Source organism: Dasypus novemcinctus, chromosome 9, assembly GCF_030445035.2.
Source record: "Dasypus novemcinctus isolate mDasNov1 chromosome 9, mDasNov1.1.hap2, whole genome shotgun sequence".
NCBI classification, from domain to species: domain Eukaryota; kingdom Metazoa; phylum Chordata; class Mammalia; order Cingulata; family Dasypodidae; genus Dasypus; species Dasypus novemcinctus.
The window spans coordinates 99500195-99520299 of NC_080681.1; positions in this window are offsets into that span (position 1 = coordinate 99500195).

Sequence of the window (20105 nt, forward strand, 5' to 3'; positions counted from 1 at the left end):
GGACTGCTGTAATGGAGACCCAAAACATCACTGTGTCCACCAGTCAGAGTAGGGGCTTATGGAGGTCAGGTAATTAATGGAGTTTTAGCTCAGGTCCATCTCACAGTTGGTCCAATGTGTCCCTGGACCCATTCTGTGGTTCCTTCCCCAGTTCCAGAATGTATAATTGGAATAGACATCCTCAGTAACTGGCAGAATCCCCACATTGGATCCCTGACTTGTGGAGTGATGGTTATTATGGTTGGAAAGGCCAAGTGGAAGCCACTAGAACTGCCTCTGCCTAGCAAAATAGTAAATCAAAAGCAATACTGGATTCCTGGAGGGATTGCAGAGATTAGTGCCACGATCAAGGATCTGAAGGATGCAGGGTTGGTGATTCCCACCACATTCCCATTCAATTCTCCTATTTGGCCTGTGCAGAAAACAGATGAATCTTGGAGGATGACAGCAGATTATCATAAACTTAACCAGGTGATGACTTCAATCACAGCTACTGTCCCAGATGTGGTATCATTGCTTGAGCAAATCAACACATCCCCTGGTACCTGGTATGCAGTTGTTGATCTCACAAATGTTTTTTTCCCAATTGACTTTAGTAAGGACTGCCACAAACAGTTTGCTTTTAGCTGGCAAGACCAGCAATATACTTTCATTGTCCTCCCTCAGGGGTATATCAACTCTCCAGCCCTGTCATAATATTGTTCACAGGGAAGTTGGTCATCTCTCCCTGTCACAGGACATTACACTGGTGCATTATATTGATGGTATCATGTTGTTAGGACCTAGTGAACAAGAAGTAGAAAAGACTCTAGATTTATTGGTAAGGCATTTGTGTGAGAGATGATGGGAGATAAAACCAACAAAAATATAGGGGCCTTCCACCTCAGTGAAATTTCTAGGTGTCCAGTGGTGTGGGGCTATGTCAAGATATCCCTTCTAAAGTGACAGACAAGCTGTTGCATCTGTCCCCTCCTATAACCAAAAAAGAGGCACAACACTTAGAGGGTCTCTTCAGATTTTGGAGACAACACATTCCTCATTTAGGGGTGCTACTTGGCCCATTTTCTGAGTGACCAGAAAAGCTGCTGGTTTTGATTGGGGACTGGAATAAGAGGAGGCTCTGTAACAGGTCCAGGCTGCTGTGCAAGCTGCACTGACACTTGGGCCATATGATCCAGCAGATCCAATAGTGCTGGAAATTTCAGTGGCAAAGAGAGATGCTGTCTGGAGTCTTTGGCAGGCCCCAATTAGAGAGTCACATAGCAGACCCTTAGAATTTGTGGTGAAGCCCTGCCATCCTCTGCAGATAACTACTCTCCTTTTGAGAAACAGCTTTGGCCTGCCACTGGGTCTTAGTAGAGACTGAATGCTTACCTAAGGGCCATCAAGTTATCAAGAGACTTGAAGTGCCTATCATGAGCTGGGTGTTGTCTGACCCACCAAACCATAAAGTTGGGCATGCACAGCAGTGCTTCATAATAAAGTGGAAGTGGTTTATATGAGACAGGGGCTCGAGTGGCTCTCAAAGGAACAAATAACATAAGGAAGTAGCCCAAATGCCCATGGTTACCATGCCTGCCATGTTACCTTCTCTTTCCCAGGCCACAGATTTGGCCTCTTAGGGAGTCCCTTACAATCAGTTGGCTGAGGAAGAGAAAACTCGGGCCTGGTTTACAGATGGTTCTGCTCTATAAGCAGGTACCACCTGAAAGTGGACAGCTGCAGCACTGCAGCCCCTTTTTGGGATGTCACTGAAGGGCGGTGGTGGGGGCAAATTGTCCTAGAGGGCAGAACTCCCAGCAGTGAACCTGGTTTTTCATTTTGCTTGGAAGAAGAAATGGCCAGAGGTGCATTTGTACACTGATTCATGGGCTCTTGCGAGTCATTTGGCTGAATGGTCAAGGACTTGGAAGGAACATGATTGGAAAATTGGTGACAAAGAGGTCTGGGGGGAAGTGGATTTGGCTCAACTGATAAGAGTGTCTGCTTACCACATGGGAGGTCAAGGGTTCAAACCCAGGGCCTCCTGACCTGTGTGGTGAACTGACCCACACACAATCCTGATGCATGCAATGAGTGCCGTGCCAGACAGGGTTGTCCCCTGCATAGAGGAGCCCCATGCACAAGGAGTGCACCCAGCAAGGAGAGCCGCCCCATGTGAAATAAAAATTGCAGCCTGATCAGGAGTGGCACTGCACACACAGAGCTGACACAGCAAGATGACACAACAAAAAGAGACACAGGCTCCTGGTGCTGCTGACAAGAACGCAAGCGGACACAGAAGAACACACAGCGGATGGACACAGAGAGCAGACAATGAGGGAGGCGGAAGGGGAGAGAAATTTTTTAAAAATCTAAAAAGAGGTCTGGGGAAGAGGTGTGTGGATAGACTTCTTTGAGTGGGCAAAAAACATGAAAATATTTGTGTCTCACATGAATGTTCACCAGAGGGTGTCTTCAGCAGAGGAAGATTTTAATAATCAAGTAGATAAGATGACCTGCTCTGTAGCTAATGTCTAGCCTCTTTCCCCAGCCACTCCTGTCATTGCCCAATGGTCTCATGAACACAGTGGCCACAGAGTTAGGGATGGAGGTTATGCATGGGTTCAGCAACATGGAGTTCCCCTTACCAAGGCTGACTTGGCTACAGCCACTGCTGAGTACCCAATCTGCCAGCAGCAGAGACCCACACTCATCCTCCAATATGGCACTATTCCCAAAGGTGATTAGCCTGCTATCTGGTGGCAGGTTGATTACACTGGACCACTTCCATTATGGAAGGGGCAATGATTTGTTCTAACTGGAATAGACACATACTCTGGAAATAGGTTTGCATTCCCTACATACACTGCTTCTTACAAAATTACAATCTGTGGACTTAGCAAATATCTTATCCACCACCTTGGCATTCCACATAGCATTGCTTCTGATCAAGGAACCCATTTCACAGCAAATTATGTGCTGGAATGGGCACATGCCCATGGAATTCACTGGTCTTACCATCTTCCCCATCATAATAGAACAGTAGAATGGCCTTTTGAAGACTCAATTATGACACCAATGAGGTGGCAGTACCTTGCAGGGCTGGGGCAATGTTCTCCAGGAGGCTGTGTATGCTCTAAATCAGCATCCACTTTATGATGCTGTTTATCCCATAGCCAGGATTCACAGGTCCAGGAATGAAGGGGTGGAATGGGAGTGGTACCACCCACTATTATCCCTAGTGATCCACTAGGAAAATGTTTGCTTCCTAACTGCAACCTTAAGCTCTGTTAGTCTACAGGTCTTCATTCCAAAAGGAGGAGTACTGCCACCAGGGAACACAACGATGATTCCATTAAACTGAAAGTTAAGACTGCCACCTCTTACCTCTGAATTAACAGGCAAAGAAGGGAATTACTGTTCTGGCTGGGGTGATTGATCCTGACTATCAAGGGGAAATAGGACTGTGTCTACATAATAGGGGTAAGGAAGAGTTTGCCTGGAATACAGGAGATCCTCTAGGGTGTCTCTTAGTACTGCCATATCCAGTGATTAAAGTCAATGGAAAATTGGAACAACCCAATACAAGCAGGACTAACAATGACCCAGAATCTTCAGGAATGAAAGTTTGGGTCACCCCACCAGGCAAAGAATCACAGCCAGCTGAGGTGTTTGCTGAGGGTAATGGGAACATAGAATGTATAGTGGAAGAAGATAGTGATAAATATGAATTTTGACCATGTGACCAGTTACAGAAACAAGGACTGTAGTGGTCATGAATCTCCCTTCCTTGTTTTGAAAATGATTGTATATATATAGAAAACAAATATCTTCATTTTCTTCCCTAACCTTTTCCTTTGTCATATGAGAAACTGTATTAGTTTCATGTCATAATATTTAAGGATGTCAAGTTTGAAAGTGAATATTACTTAAGAACTTGCACTTATTCGGTAGGGAATTAATGTGTTTCTGGTTGTACCCAGGACAGCTGAATATTGTTAAGTGGAAATATATGCATGCATATCTGTTATTGTTTTTATTTAGGGATTAAGTATGGTTTAAGGTTATGTGTATGGTTGCCAAGTTGACAAGGGTGAACTGTGGTGGTTAGGCTAATGTGTCAACTTGACCAGTTAATTGTGCCCAGTTGTTTGGTCAAGCAAGCACTGGGCTAATTGTAATACAAGGACATTTATGAACTTTAGTCATCACTGAGTTTACTGTACAGGGCTGCTTCCCAGCAGTGGTTTTTCATCCTCTGTTTATAAAGGACTCCAGTAAGAGGATTAAGATCCACCCTGGGCCCTCCAATCTAATCAAAAGTGATTTAATCAAAGGTCCCTTAACTCAATCTAATCAAAAGATCCCATCTACTATATGTTTACAGGCACAGGTATGGGTTTGCTTTAAGAACAGGATTTGAGGGAAGCGGACATGGCTCAACTGAAAGAGCATCTGTCCACCATATGGAGGGTCCAGGGTTTGATCCCCATGGCCTTCTGAGCTGCTGCTGCTGTGTGCAAGGAGTGCTGTGCCATGCAGGGGCTTCCCTGCATAGGGGTCCCCCACGCACAATGGGTGTGTCCTGCAAGGAGAGTTGCCCTGTGTGAAAAAAGTACAGTCCGCCCAGGAGTGGAGCCACACTCACATGGAGAGCTGATGCAGCAAGATGATGCAACAAAAAAGAGACACAGTTTCCCAGCGCCACATGATAATGCAAGTGGATGCAGAAGAATGCACAGAGAATGGACACAGAGAGCAGACAATGGGGGCGGGGGGGGGGAGAAGGGGAGAGGAATGAATAAAATAAATCTTAAAAAAAAAAAAGAACAGGATTTCCTGGGGTCCACAAAAAACTCAAACCAGCACTTATCTGCTTGTGGATCTCTTTGAATTTTATCCTGCTTGGAGTCAATTGAAATTTCTGATGTGTAAATTACTGTTTTCCAATAAATTTTGGAAATTTTCAGCCATTATTTCTTTGACTATTTTTCTTATTTTTTCTCTCTCCTTTCTTTCTGATACTTCCATTATATGTATGCTGGTGCACTTGTTGATATCCATATATCTCTGATTCTCTCTTCCTTCTCTTTATTTTTCTTTCTCTACTTTGACTTGCTTAATCTCTATCGATCTATCTTCAAGTTTGTTAATTTTTTTTCTACCAGTTCAAATCTACTGTTGAGCCTCTGTAGTGATTTTTTTCAGTTATTGTACTTTTCAGCTCCAGATTTTCTCATCCTCTTGGGGCTTCTCTGCTTTCCTGCAGTCCTCTCTCACATGGCTGGACCAAATATAGTAGTTTCCTTTATCTATGTCTCTCTCTCTGTGTCTCCACTTATACCAGACCCAGCAAGAGGGCAGAGATTCAACCTGAGTCATGCATTAGTGATGTAGTCCAACAAAAGGGTCTCACACCCACAGGAATGGATTAGTTAAAATATATCATCTTTCTCTTTTGGGGATTCATAAAAGAATTGCAGACTGCCACAGTTGGCAATTGTTTTCTTTCAGCACTTTAAATATTTCATCCTACTACTTTTATCACCATGGTTTCTGATGAGAAATCAGCACTAAATCTAACTGATATTCCCTTGTACATATTTCATTGCTTATCTCTTGCAGCTTTCAAGATGTTCTCCTTGTCTTGGACATTCATCATTTTTATTATAATTTATCTGTTTGTGGATCTCTTTGTGTTTATCCTACTTTTAGTTTATCTCTTTCTGTCCTTTGCATTGGGCAGTTTGATTATTATGTGCCTGAGCATGGCTTTTGTAGAGTTTATTCTGTATGGGGTTCATTGGGCTAGTTGAATGTGTATATTCATGTCATTTGTTAAATTTGAGAAATTTTCTGCCACTATTTCTTTGAATATTCTTTCTGCCCCTCTTTATTGAGATTGGCATATTGTCCATTTATTGTTTTCCTGATATCCTTCCTTTTTTTTTTTTAAGATTTATTTATTTATTTATTTTCCCACTTCCCTTCCTCCTGCCCTGCTGCTTTTGCTGTTGGTGTTGTCTTTTCTTCTCATTTCCTCTCCTCTAGGATTCACCAGGATTCAATCCTGGAGACCTCTGATGGGGAGAAAGGTTCCCTGTCAATTTTACCACCTCAGTTCCTGGTTTCTGCTGTGCTTCACCTTGACTTTCCCCTTTTCTCTTTTGATGTGTCATCATTTTGCTGCATGACTCACTTGTGCAGGGCACTGGCTCACCAAATGGGCACTTGTGCAGGCACTGGTTTGCCATGCAGGCATGCTGTCTCTTCTTTTTTACCAGGAGGCCCCAGGGATTGAACCCAGGTCCTCCCATATGGTAGGTGGAGGCTCTATCCCTTGAGTCACATCTGCTTCCTCCTTTAATTCTTTAACTGTGTTTTCCTTTATCTCCCTGAGCATATTGAGGACATTTTTTTTTTTTTTTAAAGTCTTTGTCCAGTATATCCAAAGTCTGGGCATCTTCATTGATGGTTTCTGCATTTTTACCTTGTACCTTTGGATGGGCCCCCACTTCCTGTTTCTTTGTCTTTTGTTATACACAGTACATTTTAACATTTTAAAGTGTTAACTCTGGAGTTAGTCCCTAAATTGCCTGTTCCTTAAGCTTGTACCCAACTAGTGACAGGACAGATATTTCCTTGACCTAACAAAAAAGCAAATGAATCAACACATAAAAGCGCCTTTCACAGTTTTTGCAAATTGGCTCTGCATTGACTGGTGCTCTCCTTCAGAGTCTAGTCCTCCTATCAAGTAGTGCAGGATTTTCTACATCTTTTTTGAATGTGTCTCTTGTCTTGGGCTAGTGTGTTCTTGTGGCTTTAGAAATTCCCCTGTTTATAGGAATTAGAATGCCCCCTCTACTCCTTATGAAATAGACTTTCCCCCCTCCCAGATAGACTTTATTGTGTGACAAAGTAGATAATCCTTTGCCCCAGGCCATTTTGACTTAATTGTTTCTTTTTTTTTTGTCTTTATTAATTTTTTTAATATTACATTAAAAAATATTAGGTCCCCATATATCCCCCACCCTCTTCACCCCACTCCTCCCCCCATAGCAACAATCTCCTCCATCATCATGAGACATTAATTGGATTTGGTGAATACATCTCAGAGCACCGCTGCACCTCATGGTCAATGGTCCACTGCGGTCACCCCTCGGGCTGAAGTGTGGTTTGCTGGCCTGGCAGGGGAGCGGCCGCGGTAGGCCTAATTCCGCTGCCCCCATAATAGGGTGGTTGGTCGGGCCCACCGCCACCCCTGAAGGAAGCTCGGCATGGGCGCAGAGTGCCCTCGGGTCTCCCCTTCTCGGCAGCCATGCTTCGGCGGCCGCCCCTCCTCCCAGATGGCGTCACCCGATGCCTTGTGGGGCGGCACCCTTCTTCTTCCTTCTCCCTGCGCAGGCGCAGGGCAGAAAATTCCAGTCTGCCCTTTTCCCCTCCCCCGAGCGCGCGCTTGCACATCTGAAGTAATCCTACCACAGCCCTACGCCCTCCTCTCTTCTCACTTTGGGACTTCTCTCGTGCAACATTGCTGCTACCTGAGCCTTGGCTACCTCATACGATCCACGGCAGTCTGGGAGAATCGCTGGATGGCTTTCTCCTTCCATGTCGGGGGCTTATACCGACCCGCTATGATTAAGAGGAGCCTTGGATTTCTCGGGAGCACGCGCTTGCACGTCTGAAGTAACCCTACCATAGCCCTACACTCTCCTCTCTTCTCACCCCTATCTTTTCACTCTGCATTGCTGCTCCTGAACCTTGGTGACCTCATATGATCCACGGCGGTCTGGGAGAATTGCTGGATGGCTTTCTCCTTCCATGTCGGGGGCTTATACGGACCCGCTATGATTAAGAGGCGCCAATAAAACTCTCAGGAGCGCATGCCTGAGCACCTCCACCCCTGCCTTCACCTCTGCCTCCTCCCCTCCGCGCTTGCTCCCCTTTGCCTTGCTCCACTGCTCATCGTTCCACCCTCCCCTCATCGGGGCCTTCTCTTGGCCCGCGACCACCGTCGGGGCCCCACCGGCTCTGACCCCTCGTCTCACCGCGCACCTCGGCTCCCATCGCCGCGCTCTCAAGGTAAGGGCCCCTTTTCTTATCGGCTCCAAAAGGCCATTAGCAATGGATAACATCCTATCTGCTAAGCAAGCCCCACAAGTTCGGGCCCTCGCCGGTCTCCTAGACACTCACCGGTGTAAGATCTCTTTCAAACAGTTTCAAGTATATTGGGACCTTCTTCTCCCCTTTAATCCGTGGCTTACCACGTGTCAGCTTTGGGACCCGGACACCTATACTCGCCTTATAGATAGGGTCACTTTTGCTGTGGAGCAGGAAGGTAAAAGATTCCCTCCTGGCTTATTACAGGCAACATGAAGTCCAGAAGAAATCTTGAAGGGTATAATCTATGATATGCTATATAAAAAAGGATTTAAAAGCAGCTATACCAAGAAAGTAAGAATTATGAGTCAACTGTAAATAAATTATATATTTCTGTTAATGTGTTGTAATTGTTCTGTGTTTGTCTGTCTGTTCGTTCAATGTCAATGTATATTGTGATACCTCCGGATGGTAAATATAAATTACTAGAAATCTTTAAAAGAGCTCTATTCAAATGGCCAAAAATTAAATAAGTGCTTATATTAATACTTAAGTTTATTATATTAATACATAAGTTTAAATGTTAATAAGATATCTACAATTTAAAAAAAAATGTAAGTCTTAATTAACAAAATTAACTGTACGTCTTCATAAAAAGTTGTTCTTGCCTAGATTAAAATGAATAACTTATTTTTCTTCACAGGATAATATAAAGAATGTAAAACTTATATGAATATTAAAAAGGTTAAAAGTTTGTAAAAATGCTAACGGAAATGTAATAAGTTTTGCAAAAAGACGTATTTTGTCCTAAAGTAAGATGGCTAATTTTTCATAAACTCTTGAACTTAATTTGCATGCGGCAAGTGTAAAAGGTATTGTGATAACTTTATGTAAGGGAATGTGTTCTGTAAAGATAAAATTTATCTTCAATAGCTTACATTAAGGTATTAAATGGCTAATTCCAAAAGGTCATTCTTAAATATATATATATAAAACTGAATTGATGATAATAATAATAAAAGGTAATTTTATAACAGGAAAGATTAACAGCAACCAAGCTCCCCTACCAACTTGCTTTTAGGAAACGGTTTCTAATATTGCATGCTACTAAGTATTTAAAGAAAAGTTATTTTTGAGGAAACAGAAGATGATTTTGTCTTTGCAGCCATTGTCTATTTAGCAACACCCCTCGCTATCAGCCTAGCCACTGTTGCGCCGGACGATTGGAACCTTAAACAAAGACTCCTCCTCACTGTCATCTTCCTATCTATCGTTACTATATTTACTGCCCTCATTCTCCTTCGTTTATAAAGCAGTCTCCTACAAACCACAAAGCTTCTGTCTTAAACATACCATTCTCAACCCTATCCTCTAAATGATCTTCTCACTTCCCCCACAGCCTTTAATACTTTATTTCTTCCTCATAACCTTTGCTTTCTTGATAATATTTTCCGCCATCTGTCTAGCCGCTACCACCCCAGAAGATTGTAACCACGGCCCCCCATGCCGCCATCGCTCTCAAGCAGCTCCAGCCCTGCTAAACGGCCCGCAACCCGCTTTCCCCGGCCCGTGGCCTGCTTTCTAGCATCCAATAACGCTTCTGCTCTTGCCTCCCCATACTTCTGCGGAGCTTCCTCCTGTCTCGACCTCACTCCTCTTCTCAGCGTCCATCCAAAGCATCCTTTCTCGTCCCCCGCCCCCCTCCTTTTTTCGCTTGAACCCCTACTGCGTTGCAGATTGGGCCGCCCCATGTTGGCCCGCCCCATTAACATCGGCCTCTCTGGCGCCCGTGAAGACTTTGGCCTTCTTATTGTCCTCGCCTACGTCTCCACCACTCCCGACGCTGCCGCCACCACCATCGCTGGTGCCCTGACGCGACTTGTCCTCACAGCTGCGATCCTCCAGACCATCACACAGTCTGCCTCTACCGCTCTTCGCTGCCAAGAAGAGATCAACTACCTGTAACGCGCTGTCATCCTGGACTTTTAACAAGCAGATGGACCTTATAGCCACCAAGATCAACAAGAATTGGACATTGGCCACCCTTGCTTGCAACGGCAAGATACTGCCCCCCAAATTGTACATTTGTATCCCCGTCATACTCACCTCCCTCTTCAGCCCCGCTTCCCTCATTGCTTACTGCCTCTTGGGCCTCGGCTACTTGTTGCTGCTGCCATCCTGGCCCTTATTTGAAAAGAAGGGGGAAATGCGGTCACCCCTTGGGCTGAAGTGTGGTTTGCTGGCCTGGCAGGGGAGCGGCCGCGGTAGGCCTAATTCCGCTGCCCCCATAATAGGGTGGTTGGTCGGGCCCACCGCCACCCCTGAAGGAAGCTCGGCATGGGCGCAGAGTGCCCTCGGGTCTCCCCTTCTCGGCAGCCATGCTTCCGCGGCCGCCCCTCCTCCCAGATGGCGCCACCCGATGCCTTGTGGGGCGGCACCCTTCTTCTTCCTTCTCCCTGCGCAGGCGCAGGGCAGAAAATTCCAGTCTGCCCTTTTCCCCTCCCCCGACAGCAGCAACAGCCAGGCGTGGGCGGGAAACTCAAGTCTGCCCTCCACCCCAGCAACAGCAGCCACCAATCCCTAAACCCTGCCCCTTCCCCCAGCAACAGCGACAGCCAATCCCTAACCACCACCCCTCCCCCGTCCGGTACCGCCCACTGACCTTTCGCCGGCAACCAATCAGAACGGGGCGTGGCTTCGACCAATCAGCCTTCCCCAGCCCCTATAAAACTGTTGCCTCTCCCTCAATAAAGTGGACTTGCGTGTTTACCTTGTCTCCGCGGTAGTTCTTCTGCCGTGCGCCCTCCAGTCCTGAGAGCCCCCGACAAGGGCCTGGCCTCCCTTGTCCCCAGTTCGTCGCCTGCTTCTCCGGGCGACCCCTTCGTCGCCTGCTTCTCCGGGCGACCCCTTCGTCACCTGCTTCTCCGGGCGACCCCTTCGTCGCCGGCTTCGCCGGGCGACCCTGTCAGCCGAACCGCGCAACCCCTTGTGAGACCGATCCCTCGTCTGCTGCCGGACCGACCCCTCGTCCCAAGTGGGACCGACCCCTCGTCCCAAGCGGGACCAACCCCTCGTCCAGAGCTGGACCAACCCCTTGTCCGCAGCCAGACCCCACCTCTACCGACCGAGCAAGCCGCCGCAGTCCACATCATAGAACACACTCTCTCACGTTCCATCCAGTGGGCCATGGGAGAACATACAATATCCAGTAACTGTCCCTGCAGCATCACCCAGGACAACTCCAAGTCCTGAAAACGCCTTCACATCTCATCTCTTCCTCCCATTCCCCACACCCAGTAGCCACCTTGGCCACTTTCTCCACACCAATGCCACATTTTCTTCAGTTACTAATCACAATAGTTCATGAATAGAATATCAGTAAGTCCACTCTCATCCATATTCTCTCCCTCCATCCTGTGGACCTTGGAATGGTTGTGTCCACTCCACATCTATATCAAGAGGGGGCTTAGATTCCACATGGATGCTGGATGCAATCCTCCTGCTTTCAGTTGTAGGCACTCTTGGCTCCATGGTGTGGTGGTTGACCTTCTTTAACTCCATGTTAGCTGAGTGGGGTAAGTCCAACAAACCAGAGGGTAGGAGCTGAAGTCTGTTGAGGCTCAAGGCTTGGCTATCATATGGTCAGTCCAGAGATTCAGATCCCCTGGGTATATATTAAACCCCAGCACCAACTACAGTTCTGGTTTAATTGTTTCTTACACTGCTTTAGCTGCTGGCAAGCAAGCTTCTGCCTGCAGGGCAAGTTATGGGAGGGTGAGTCAGGGAAGTCTCCTATTTCAGTCTTTCAAATTGCCACCTAATTGACTGACATACAGGCACCCCAATATGCATGCAGGGGTTACTCTGCTTCCCCCAGATCAGGGCCAAGGGCCTACAGTTGAGAGCAGGTTGCCCAGGGAGTGGTTGGGGGAGTGGCTGCCAAGTACACCACAAGCTTCTCCTACTGCTTTTAAAGCTCTTTTCTTTTCTTTTCTTTTCTTTTAAAGATTTATTTTGTTTATTTATTTCTCCCCATACTCTTGTTGTTTTGCACTTGCTGTGTCTGTTCATCTTCCTTGTCTCTTCGGGAGGCACCAGGAACCAAATGTGGGATCTCCGATGTGGGAGGGAAGTAACTAATCACTTGAGCCACATCTACTCCCTGCTTTGTTGCATTTCTCATTTATGTTTCCCTCCATGTGTCTCTTGTTGTGTCATCTTGTTGTGTCATCTTGCCAAGCCTGCTTGCTGTGTTGCTTATCCTCTTTTAGGAAGCACTGGGAAACTCTGCTCCCTGCTTTTGTTGTGTCTCTTGTTATGTTTTTCTTCTTGTGTCATTTGTTGCATCATCTTGTTGCGTCACTTTGCTGAGCCTGCCTGTCATGCCAGCTCAATGTCTTCTTTTAGGTGGCACCAGGAACCAAACCAGGGACCTCTCATGTGGTAGAAGGGAGCCCAATTGATTGCACCACATCCACTTCCCAAACCTGTGTTTCCTCGATTCGGTCTTTGTCCAGTTACTGCCACACTTTAAGTGTTTTCTGGAGTTTTGAGGCAGATGGCTCTGCCAGTTTTTGCTAATTTTTCAAAGGTTCTGTGGGGGGAAGAGCACCCTGGAATATGATGCCACCATCTTGGTCAACTGGAACCATGTCAGTGTGTCTTTTTAATACATCATTTCATATTTTTTATTTCAAGCAAGTTTTCTTGAATTATAATGTATCAGCCAGATTCCAGTCAGGACAGAACAACACTAGTTATTTGAACAGAGAAAATTTAATATAAAAACTTATTAACTAAGGATAAAATTAGCTGGGTTACTCAGAGAATAGAAAGAACACGGAGGTAGGAGCTAACTTCCCCAGAGATGAGGGAACAAAGGAAGGAAATTGGAATTATTAAAATTAAAGGAAGAGCCTCATGGAGCTGAAAGATCTCTGAGGGACATTGCTCACCTGGTATTGGTCTCAGAGCTGGTGCATAAGACCTAGATCCCTGGTGAAGGAGTGCTGGCTGGCTGGTGCTAGTGTCATCGAGGAGGGGGCATGATGAAATTGGTTCTGCAAGTATTGTAAAAACTGCAACCTAGATTCAGCTGCTGGTCTGGGAAGGAAGTGCTGCTGCTGGGAAAAGAAGCATTTTGGAGATGATGCTCACAAGAGCTATAAGCAGACATGAAGTCCACAGGAAGCAGACAGGATGAAACAAATCCTTTCTTTCTCCTCTGCCTTGTGGTTGCCCTATAGTGCCCCCCTATGGGCAGAGGCTAACAGAGATACAGCTGGCCAAGAAGAAATGTGATTTGCAGTGTTCTAACTCCATCATCACGAAGCAGAGTATAGAAGGGAGCTAAGGGAAGTGGACATGGCTCAACTGATAGAGTGTCCACCTATCATATAGGAGGTCCAGGGTTTGATCCCCAGGGCCTCCTGACCTGTGTGGTGAGCTGGCCCATGCACAGTGCTGCTGCCATGTGCAAGGAGTGCTGTGCCACACAGGGGTGTCCCCGCGTAGGAGTCCCCCATGTGCAAAGAGTGTGCCCTGCAAGAAGAGCCACCCCATGTGAAAAAAGTGCAGTCCACCCAGGAGTGGTGCCGCACACATGGAGAGCTGACACAGAAAGATGATGCAACAAAAAAGAGAAGCAGTTTCCCAGTGCTGCTGGATAATGCAAGCAGATACAGAAGAATACACAGCAAGTGGACACAGCAGGCAACCGGGAGAGAAGGGGAGAGGAATAAATAAAATAAATCTTAAAAAAAAAAAAAAAAGAAGGGAGCTAAGGACATATCTTAATAACTGGCATAAGTAGATTTTATTTGCTTTTTTTCTATTGCTTCAGATTTCTATATAGTTTTTAGTGGTTCTTTTGCATTACTTTGTATTTCTTGAGAATTCTTATTATATAGATGGCAGGTCTTTGCCTATAGTCTATAATACTTGAATCCATTTTAAGTTTCTTCTCTTTTGATTTAAAAAATTTTCCTTCTTTCCAATCTCTCTTTCTCTTAAGTAATTATCCATTGTGTTTATTCACTTTTGGGTTCCCTCTAGTTTACTTTTCACTGTTAAAGTGATTATTTCTTTTTATTTTGGATGTGTCCCTGAATCCCTGTCACTTCTCTTTACAAATATTTTATCAAATCAGCTCATTTTTGAGTTTTTCTAATTCTGATTTGTATTGTTCATAGCTTTCATCATTTTCAGAATTTCTTTTAGCTTGCTTTGAAACCTTAGGTTAATTTTTATGTTGTGTAGGAATTTCCTGTCTTTTATTCTCTTTTATCTTATAATTTTAAAATCATATCCAACCACAGTTCTTTTCTGTTACTCACCTTTATGTGAAATATGTTTTCCTATATTTTCGTGAGGGTGAGTTGGGCCAGAATAGCTTTTCTGGCCTCAAGGCTGAAGAAAGTCTATTATTTTCACAAAATGATCAATATAAATGGCCCAGTACTTCCTGAGATCTACTTCCTCTGCTTTTCTATCTGTATCTTTTCCTTCCTTAGTCCTATTGTCTCTGCTGTGTTCAACTAGGATTTTACAACCAGCAGTTCTCCTTAGAAGGAGTTTTTCCAGAAGGAAGCTTGTTAGTTTTAAAAGTTCATAAGAGGGAAGCAGCTGTGGCTCAATCAGTTGGGCTCCCGTCTACCATATGGGAGGCCCTGGGTTCACATCCTGGGGCCTCCTTATGAAGGCAGGCTCACCCGCATGCCTGAGAGAGTCACCGGCCTACAAGCGCCACGGAAAGCCAACTCTGCAAGGTGACACAACAAAAAGGGAGACAAGTAAAAACACAGTAGAGTGCACAGCGAATGGATACAGCAAACAGCAAAGCAAGCCGCAAGGGGGGAGGGGAATTCAAAAAAAAGTTCATAAGGGCCCAGACCACTCCATTATATTCAGAGCTTACTATATTCATCTTAACCTGACCTGCAAATTGGAGATTGCAGAACCTACCCTCACACCCCACCCCTGTTTTGACTGCTGTCTTCAAAGTTTCCTGCTATATTCTTTCCAATGAAAACCTGTGGGTGGTTTGGGAGATCTCCTGGTCTCAGGGCCATCACATATACTACTGTCTCCCCCATGTCCTTCCATATTGACAGCCCATACCACTTAGGCCTTGTAGCTGCTTTTGAGTTTGTCACTACTTGATCATATGTTGGGATTTGTTGGGATACCTTGTTTGACACCAAGTTCTGTTGTAGATGTTGTTCAGAGGTTTCTGCATTAACTATCCTAATTGCTCCATTTTATATCTGGGGAAATTAAAAAATGACACTGCTGTTTCTGCCATCCTCACCTATTCTTTAATGCACTACTGGTAATGTTTGTTAGTCTTTTACTTTGGAATATTTGTAAGTGATGATACATATAAGAGGCAGTTGAGAATGGTGATTGAAAGCATGAGCTGTGGAGTCAGACCAGTACAATTCCTGGTTCCAACATTTACTAGTTGTATGATCCATAACCTCTCTAAGTTCCTTCTGTAAGATAATAAGACCTATCTTATGGGTTGTTGTGAGAACCAAATGAAATAATTTGTGTAAAGCCCCGAGAAAGTAGTAGGTTACATAGTAAGTTTTCAACAAAGTTAGCTATTATAACGATCTTTTTTTTCTTTTTTAGGTCTAGGCATATATTAGGCTACAAAAAAAGAGTAGAAAATAAATAAAAATCTTGAAAATTAACAAAACAAAACAAACAACCTTTTGTAATAACTCTTAGTTCCATGACAAGATAGAAACCACAGCTGCAAATAGCTAGAAAATAGGGAAAATTATTTCTCAAAACACATTGTAGACAAAGCTAACAGAAGAAAGCTCATAGCTTAATTAAGCAATTTCATTATAAAACAGAGTATGAAAATATATGCAATAAACATTCCAATACTAGAATTTAACTGTCTTCTATTTTCTTTTATTTTAAAAGATCAAAGCAGTAATCAATTAAATTTTAAAAAGTAAAATGACAATAACAAATGTTGGGGAAGCGGACTTGGCCCAGTGGTTAGGGCATCCGTCTACCACATGGGAGATCCGCGGTTCAAACCCCGGGCCCCCTTGACCCATGTGGAGCTGGTCCATGTGCAGTGCTGATGTGCGCAAGGAGTGCTGTGCCACGCAGGGGTGTCCCCCACGTAGGGGAGCCCCACGCGCAAGGGGTGCGCCCCATAAGAAGAGCTGCCCAGCGCGAAAGAAAGTGCAGGCTGCCTAAGAATGGCACCGCCCATACGGGAGAGCTGACACAACAAGATGACGCAACAAAAAGAAACACAGATTCCCATGCTGCTGACAACAACAGAAGTGGACAAAGAAGACGCAGTAAATAGACACAGAGAACAGAGAACCAGGGGTGGGGTAGAGGGGGAGAAATAAATAAATAAATAAATCTTAATTTAAAAAAAAGATTACTCTTAAAAAAAAACAAATGTTGGAAGGATGTGGAGAAACAGATGACAATGCATTGTTGGTAGGAATAGAAAATAGTGTACCAGAAAGATCCATTTGACCATATTTAAGTTGAAGTTGCATATACTTTTGACCCACCAAGTCTGATTTCAGGTAAGTTCCCTAGAGGAGACCTTCCCAACTGGTGGGCCAGGAATGGGTTTATTTATGCTGAAATATTCCCTTGGCCCACAGGGTGGTTGGATGAGGCCATATATGGCCAAAGATCCCAAAGTCTCATGTTTTACTTCAGTGTACCATACAAATATTATTTTCCATATTATCATCTACCTCCTGAAAAAGAGTTGGTAAACAACCTCTTCCTCTAGTACAGGGGTTCTTCACCTTTTATATTCCATGAACCCCTTTGCCAGCTAGGTGAAAACCACAGACCCCTTACTAAGTCCACACTATACTGTGTATTATTTAATAAATACATCATACCTGCATCAACACATCCCCACAAGAATTATGTTTTTTTTTTTTAAAATTTCAGTTCAAGCTCACGGGCCCCTTATTAAGAACCCCTGCTCTAGTATCTTTCTTGGGTTTCCACATTAGAAAGTTAAGTTCCACTGAAGTCATGGCTTTATCTTATCTTGTTCTTTCTTGTATCACTAGTAGCTAGAACAGTAATGTCTAGTATATAGTACTTGCTAAATAAATATTTGTGAAATGTACAAATGTGCATAACACATATAAAAATATTCATTGGAGTATCATAAAAGTACAAAATTATAAACAATATAAAGTGTCTATTTAACAGGGGAGAGGATAAACTTGTATACTTAAATAATGGAATAATATTCAGCAGTTAAATGAACTAGAAATCCAAGTATAAATCTCAAAAAACAATGTTTAGGGAAGACAACAGAGGCTGGAAAATGACTCCCAAGTGCTGAATCAAAGAAAAAGAAAACACCAAAATCAGGATATTTGAGTCCCAGACCTGCCAATCCAGATACACCCCCTTATTTGGTACCATGCAACTAAAGAATTACACAGAGGCATCACAGCCTGGGTCCCTTCTGCCACAGATGCAGACAACAGAACCACCTGCAGCAGTAAATTAGAACCCCAGGCATAATTAAGCACAGGGATCCACGTCTGCAGTGACCTAGAGCAGAACACAAGGGGCTGAGCAGTGCTGCCTAAAAAGTGTCACTAGGGAAAAAGAGGATGTAGTAGAACTGTTGGCAAGATGTGCACACACTCAGCCTCATCTCTGTAGGAACACCTAAACTCAAAACGGATCATTCTGGATTGACCCCATTTCACTCCCCTGGGTGGAATTCTCTAATGGTGAAGAAATGGAGACAGAAAAGCCTCATGGAAAAAAAGGAGCGGTGGTGGGACTGAACTGCTGTAAGACAGGATGGGTCCAAGAACTGAAACATATGGAAAAGGGGGCACTGACTGACGGAGAGAATTTAAACAAATCATAGGAACTTGGGAGAGATTTCTGCACAAAAACAAACAACAGATAAAATTCACAGAGAAGGAACAGAGGAAAGGAAGCTTACTCCTGGAGGTGGAGTAGTTGCACACAAAAAGAGCATCTTAAAAAGTGTACTGCATATTCTGGACAAGCATCAGATGAAGAAGAACTGAAAATATCTGAATATATAATGAATATATGATATATAATGATATGGACTACTCTAAGGGTCCAGAATAAATCTGACCAAGTGTCAAAAAGACACTTAACAAGAAAACCTAGGCAATAGGAGAAACTGACCTTCAGAGTTAACACATCAAAATAATCAGATGCCCAGACATCAGCAAAAAATTACAAGCCACACTAAGAAATAGGAAGATATGGCTTAGCCAAGAAAACAAATTACAACTTCAGAAGAGACACAGAATTTGGAACAACTAATCAAATAAGTTCAAACAAATCTAATTCAAGGAAATGAAGGAAAATATGGATAGAAATTAACTAATGGTGGATATATATCTAAACAATACTAAGAAGACATTGTGTGAGCATGAAGATGAATTCTAAAGTCTAAAAAGAAACTTAGAAATTATGGGGATGAAACACACAATAATGGAGATTAAAACTATTTTAGGCGGTGTATTTGGCCCAGTGGTTAGGGTGTCCGTCTACCGCATGGGAGGTCCGCGGTTCAAACCCTGGGCCTCCTTTACCCGTGTGGAGCTGGCCCACGTGCAGTGCTGATGTGCGCAAGGAGTGCCCTGCCATGTAGGGGTGTCCCCGCATAGGGGAGCCCCATGCACAAGGAGAGTGTCCCATAAGGAGAGCCACCCAGTGCGAAAGAAAGTTCAGCCTGCCCAAGAATAGCGCTGCACACACGGAGAGTTGATACAATAAGATGATGCAACAAAAAGAAACACAGATTCCTGTGCCGCTGACATAACAGAAGCGGACAAAGAAGAACACGCAGCAAATGGACACAGAGAACAGACAACTGGGGCGGGGGGTGGGGGGGGTGGGGAAGGAGCAAAATAAATAAATAAAGAAATCTTTTAAAAATATCTATTAGAGGCATACAACACCAGATTTGAACAGGTAGAGGACAGAATCAATGAACTAGTGGATAATGACTGTGGTTAATAGTACAAATATAAGAATGTCCTTTCATGAACCATAACAAATATACATCACTATTAGAAGTCTTAATAAGGTGGTATATGGGAGAAATACTCCTAATGCAAACTATTCAATATAGTTAACAGTAATATTTTAATATTCTTTCATCAGTTGAAACAGAGGTACCAAAACAATGCAAATTGGCAACAATATGGGGGTATATGGGAATGTTGACTTTTTAAAATGACTTTTATATGAACCTAAAATGTATAAATAAATAAATGTATAAAAGACAGAACTAGACTAGAGGTTATGAAGGGCAGAGGACAAATAGAGGGACTGAGAAATGACTGCTAAGAGGTATGGGGATTTTCATTTTGGAGTAATGAAAGTGTTCTAAAATGGATTGTGGTGAAGAATGCATAACTATGTGATTATACACTTGTGGATGGATTGTACAGTACGTAAATATATCTCAAAAAAATTAAAAAAAAAAACTACATTAGAGGTCTCCAACAGCATATTTGAACAGGCAGAGGAAACAATTAGTGAACTAGAAAACAGACAATCAAGGTCATAAAGACAGAAGAGAGAAAAGAATAGAAACTGAGCAATGTCTCAGGGACTTGAGTGACAGCATGAAGCATACAAACATACACATCATGGGTGTCTCAGAAAGAGAAGAGAACAGAAAATGGGCAGAAAGAACATTGAAGAAATAGTGGCTGAAAATTACCCAATACGTATGAAAGATATAAGAATACATGTCCAAGAAGCACAACATAGTCTAATAAAACCCTAATAGACCTACTCTGAGAAACATACTAATCAGAATGTCAAATGCCAAAGGTAAAGAGAGAATTCTGAAAGCTGGAAGAGAAAAGAAAAACGTCACATCTGTAGCAGTTTAATATTATTGAAATATTGGATTATGTTTATAAACTGATCTTTTCCTCTGGGCATATAAGATTATACTGGATTCATGGGTTTACTTGATTAAAGTAAAGGGTGGG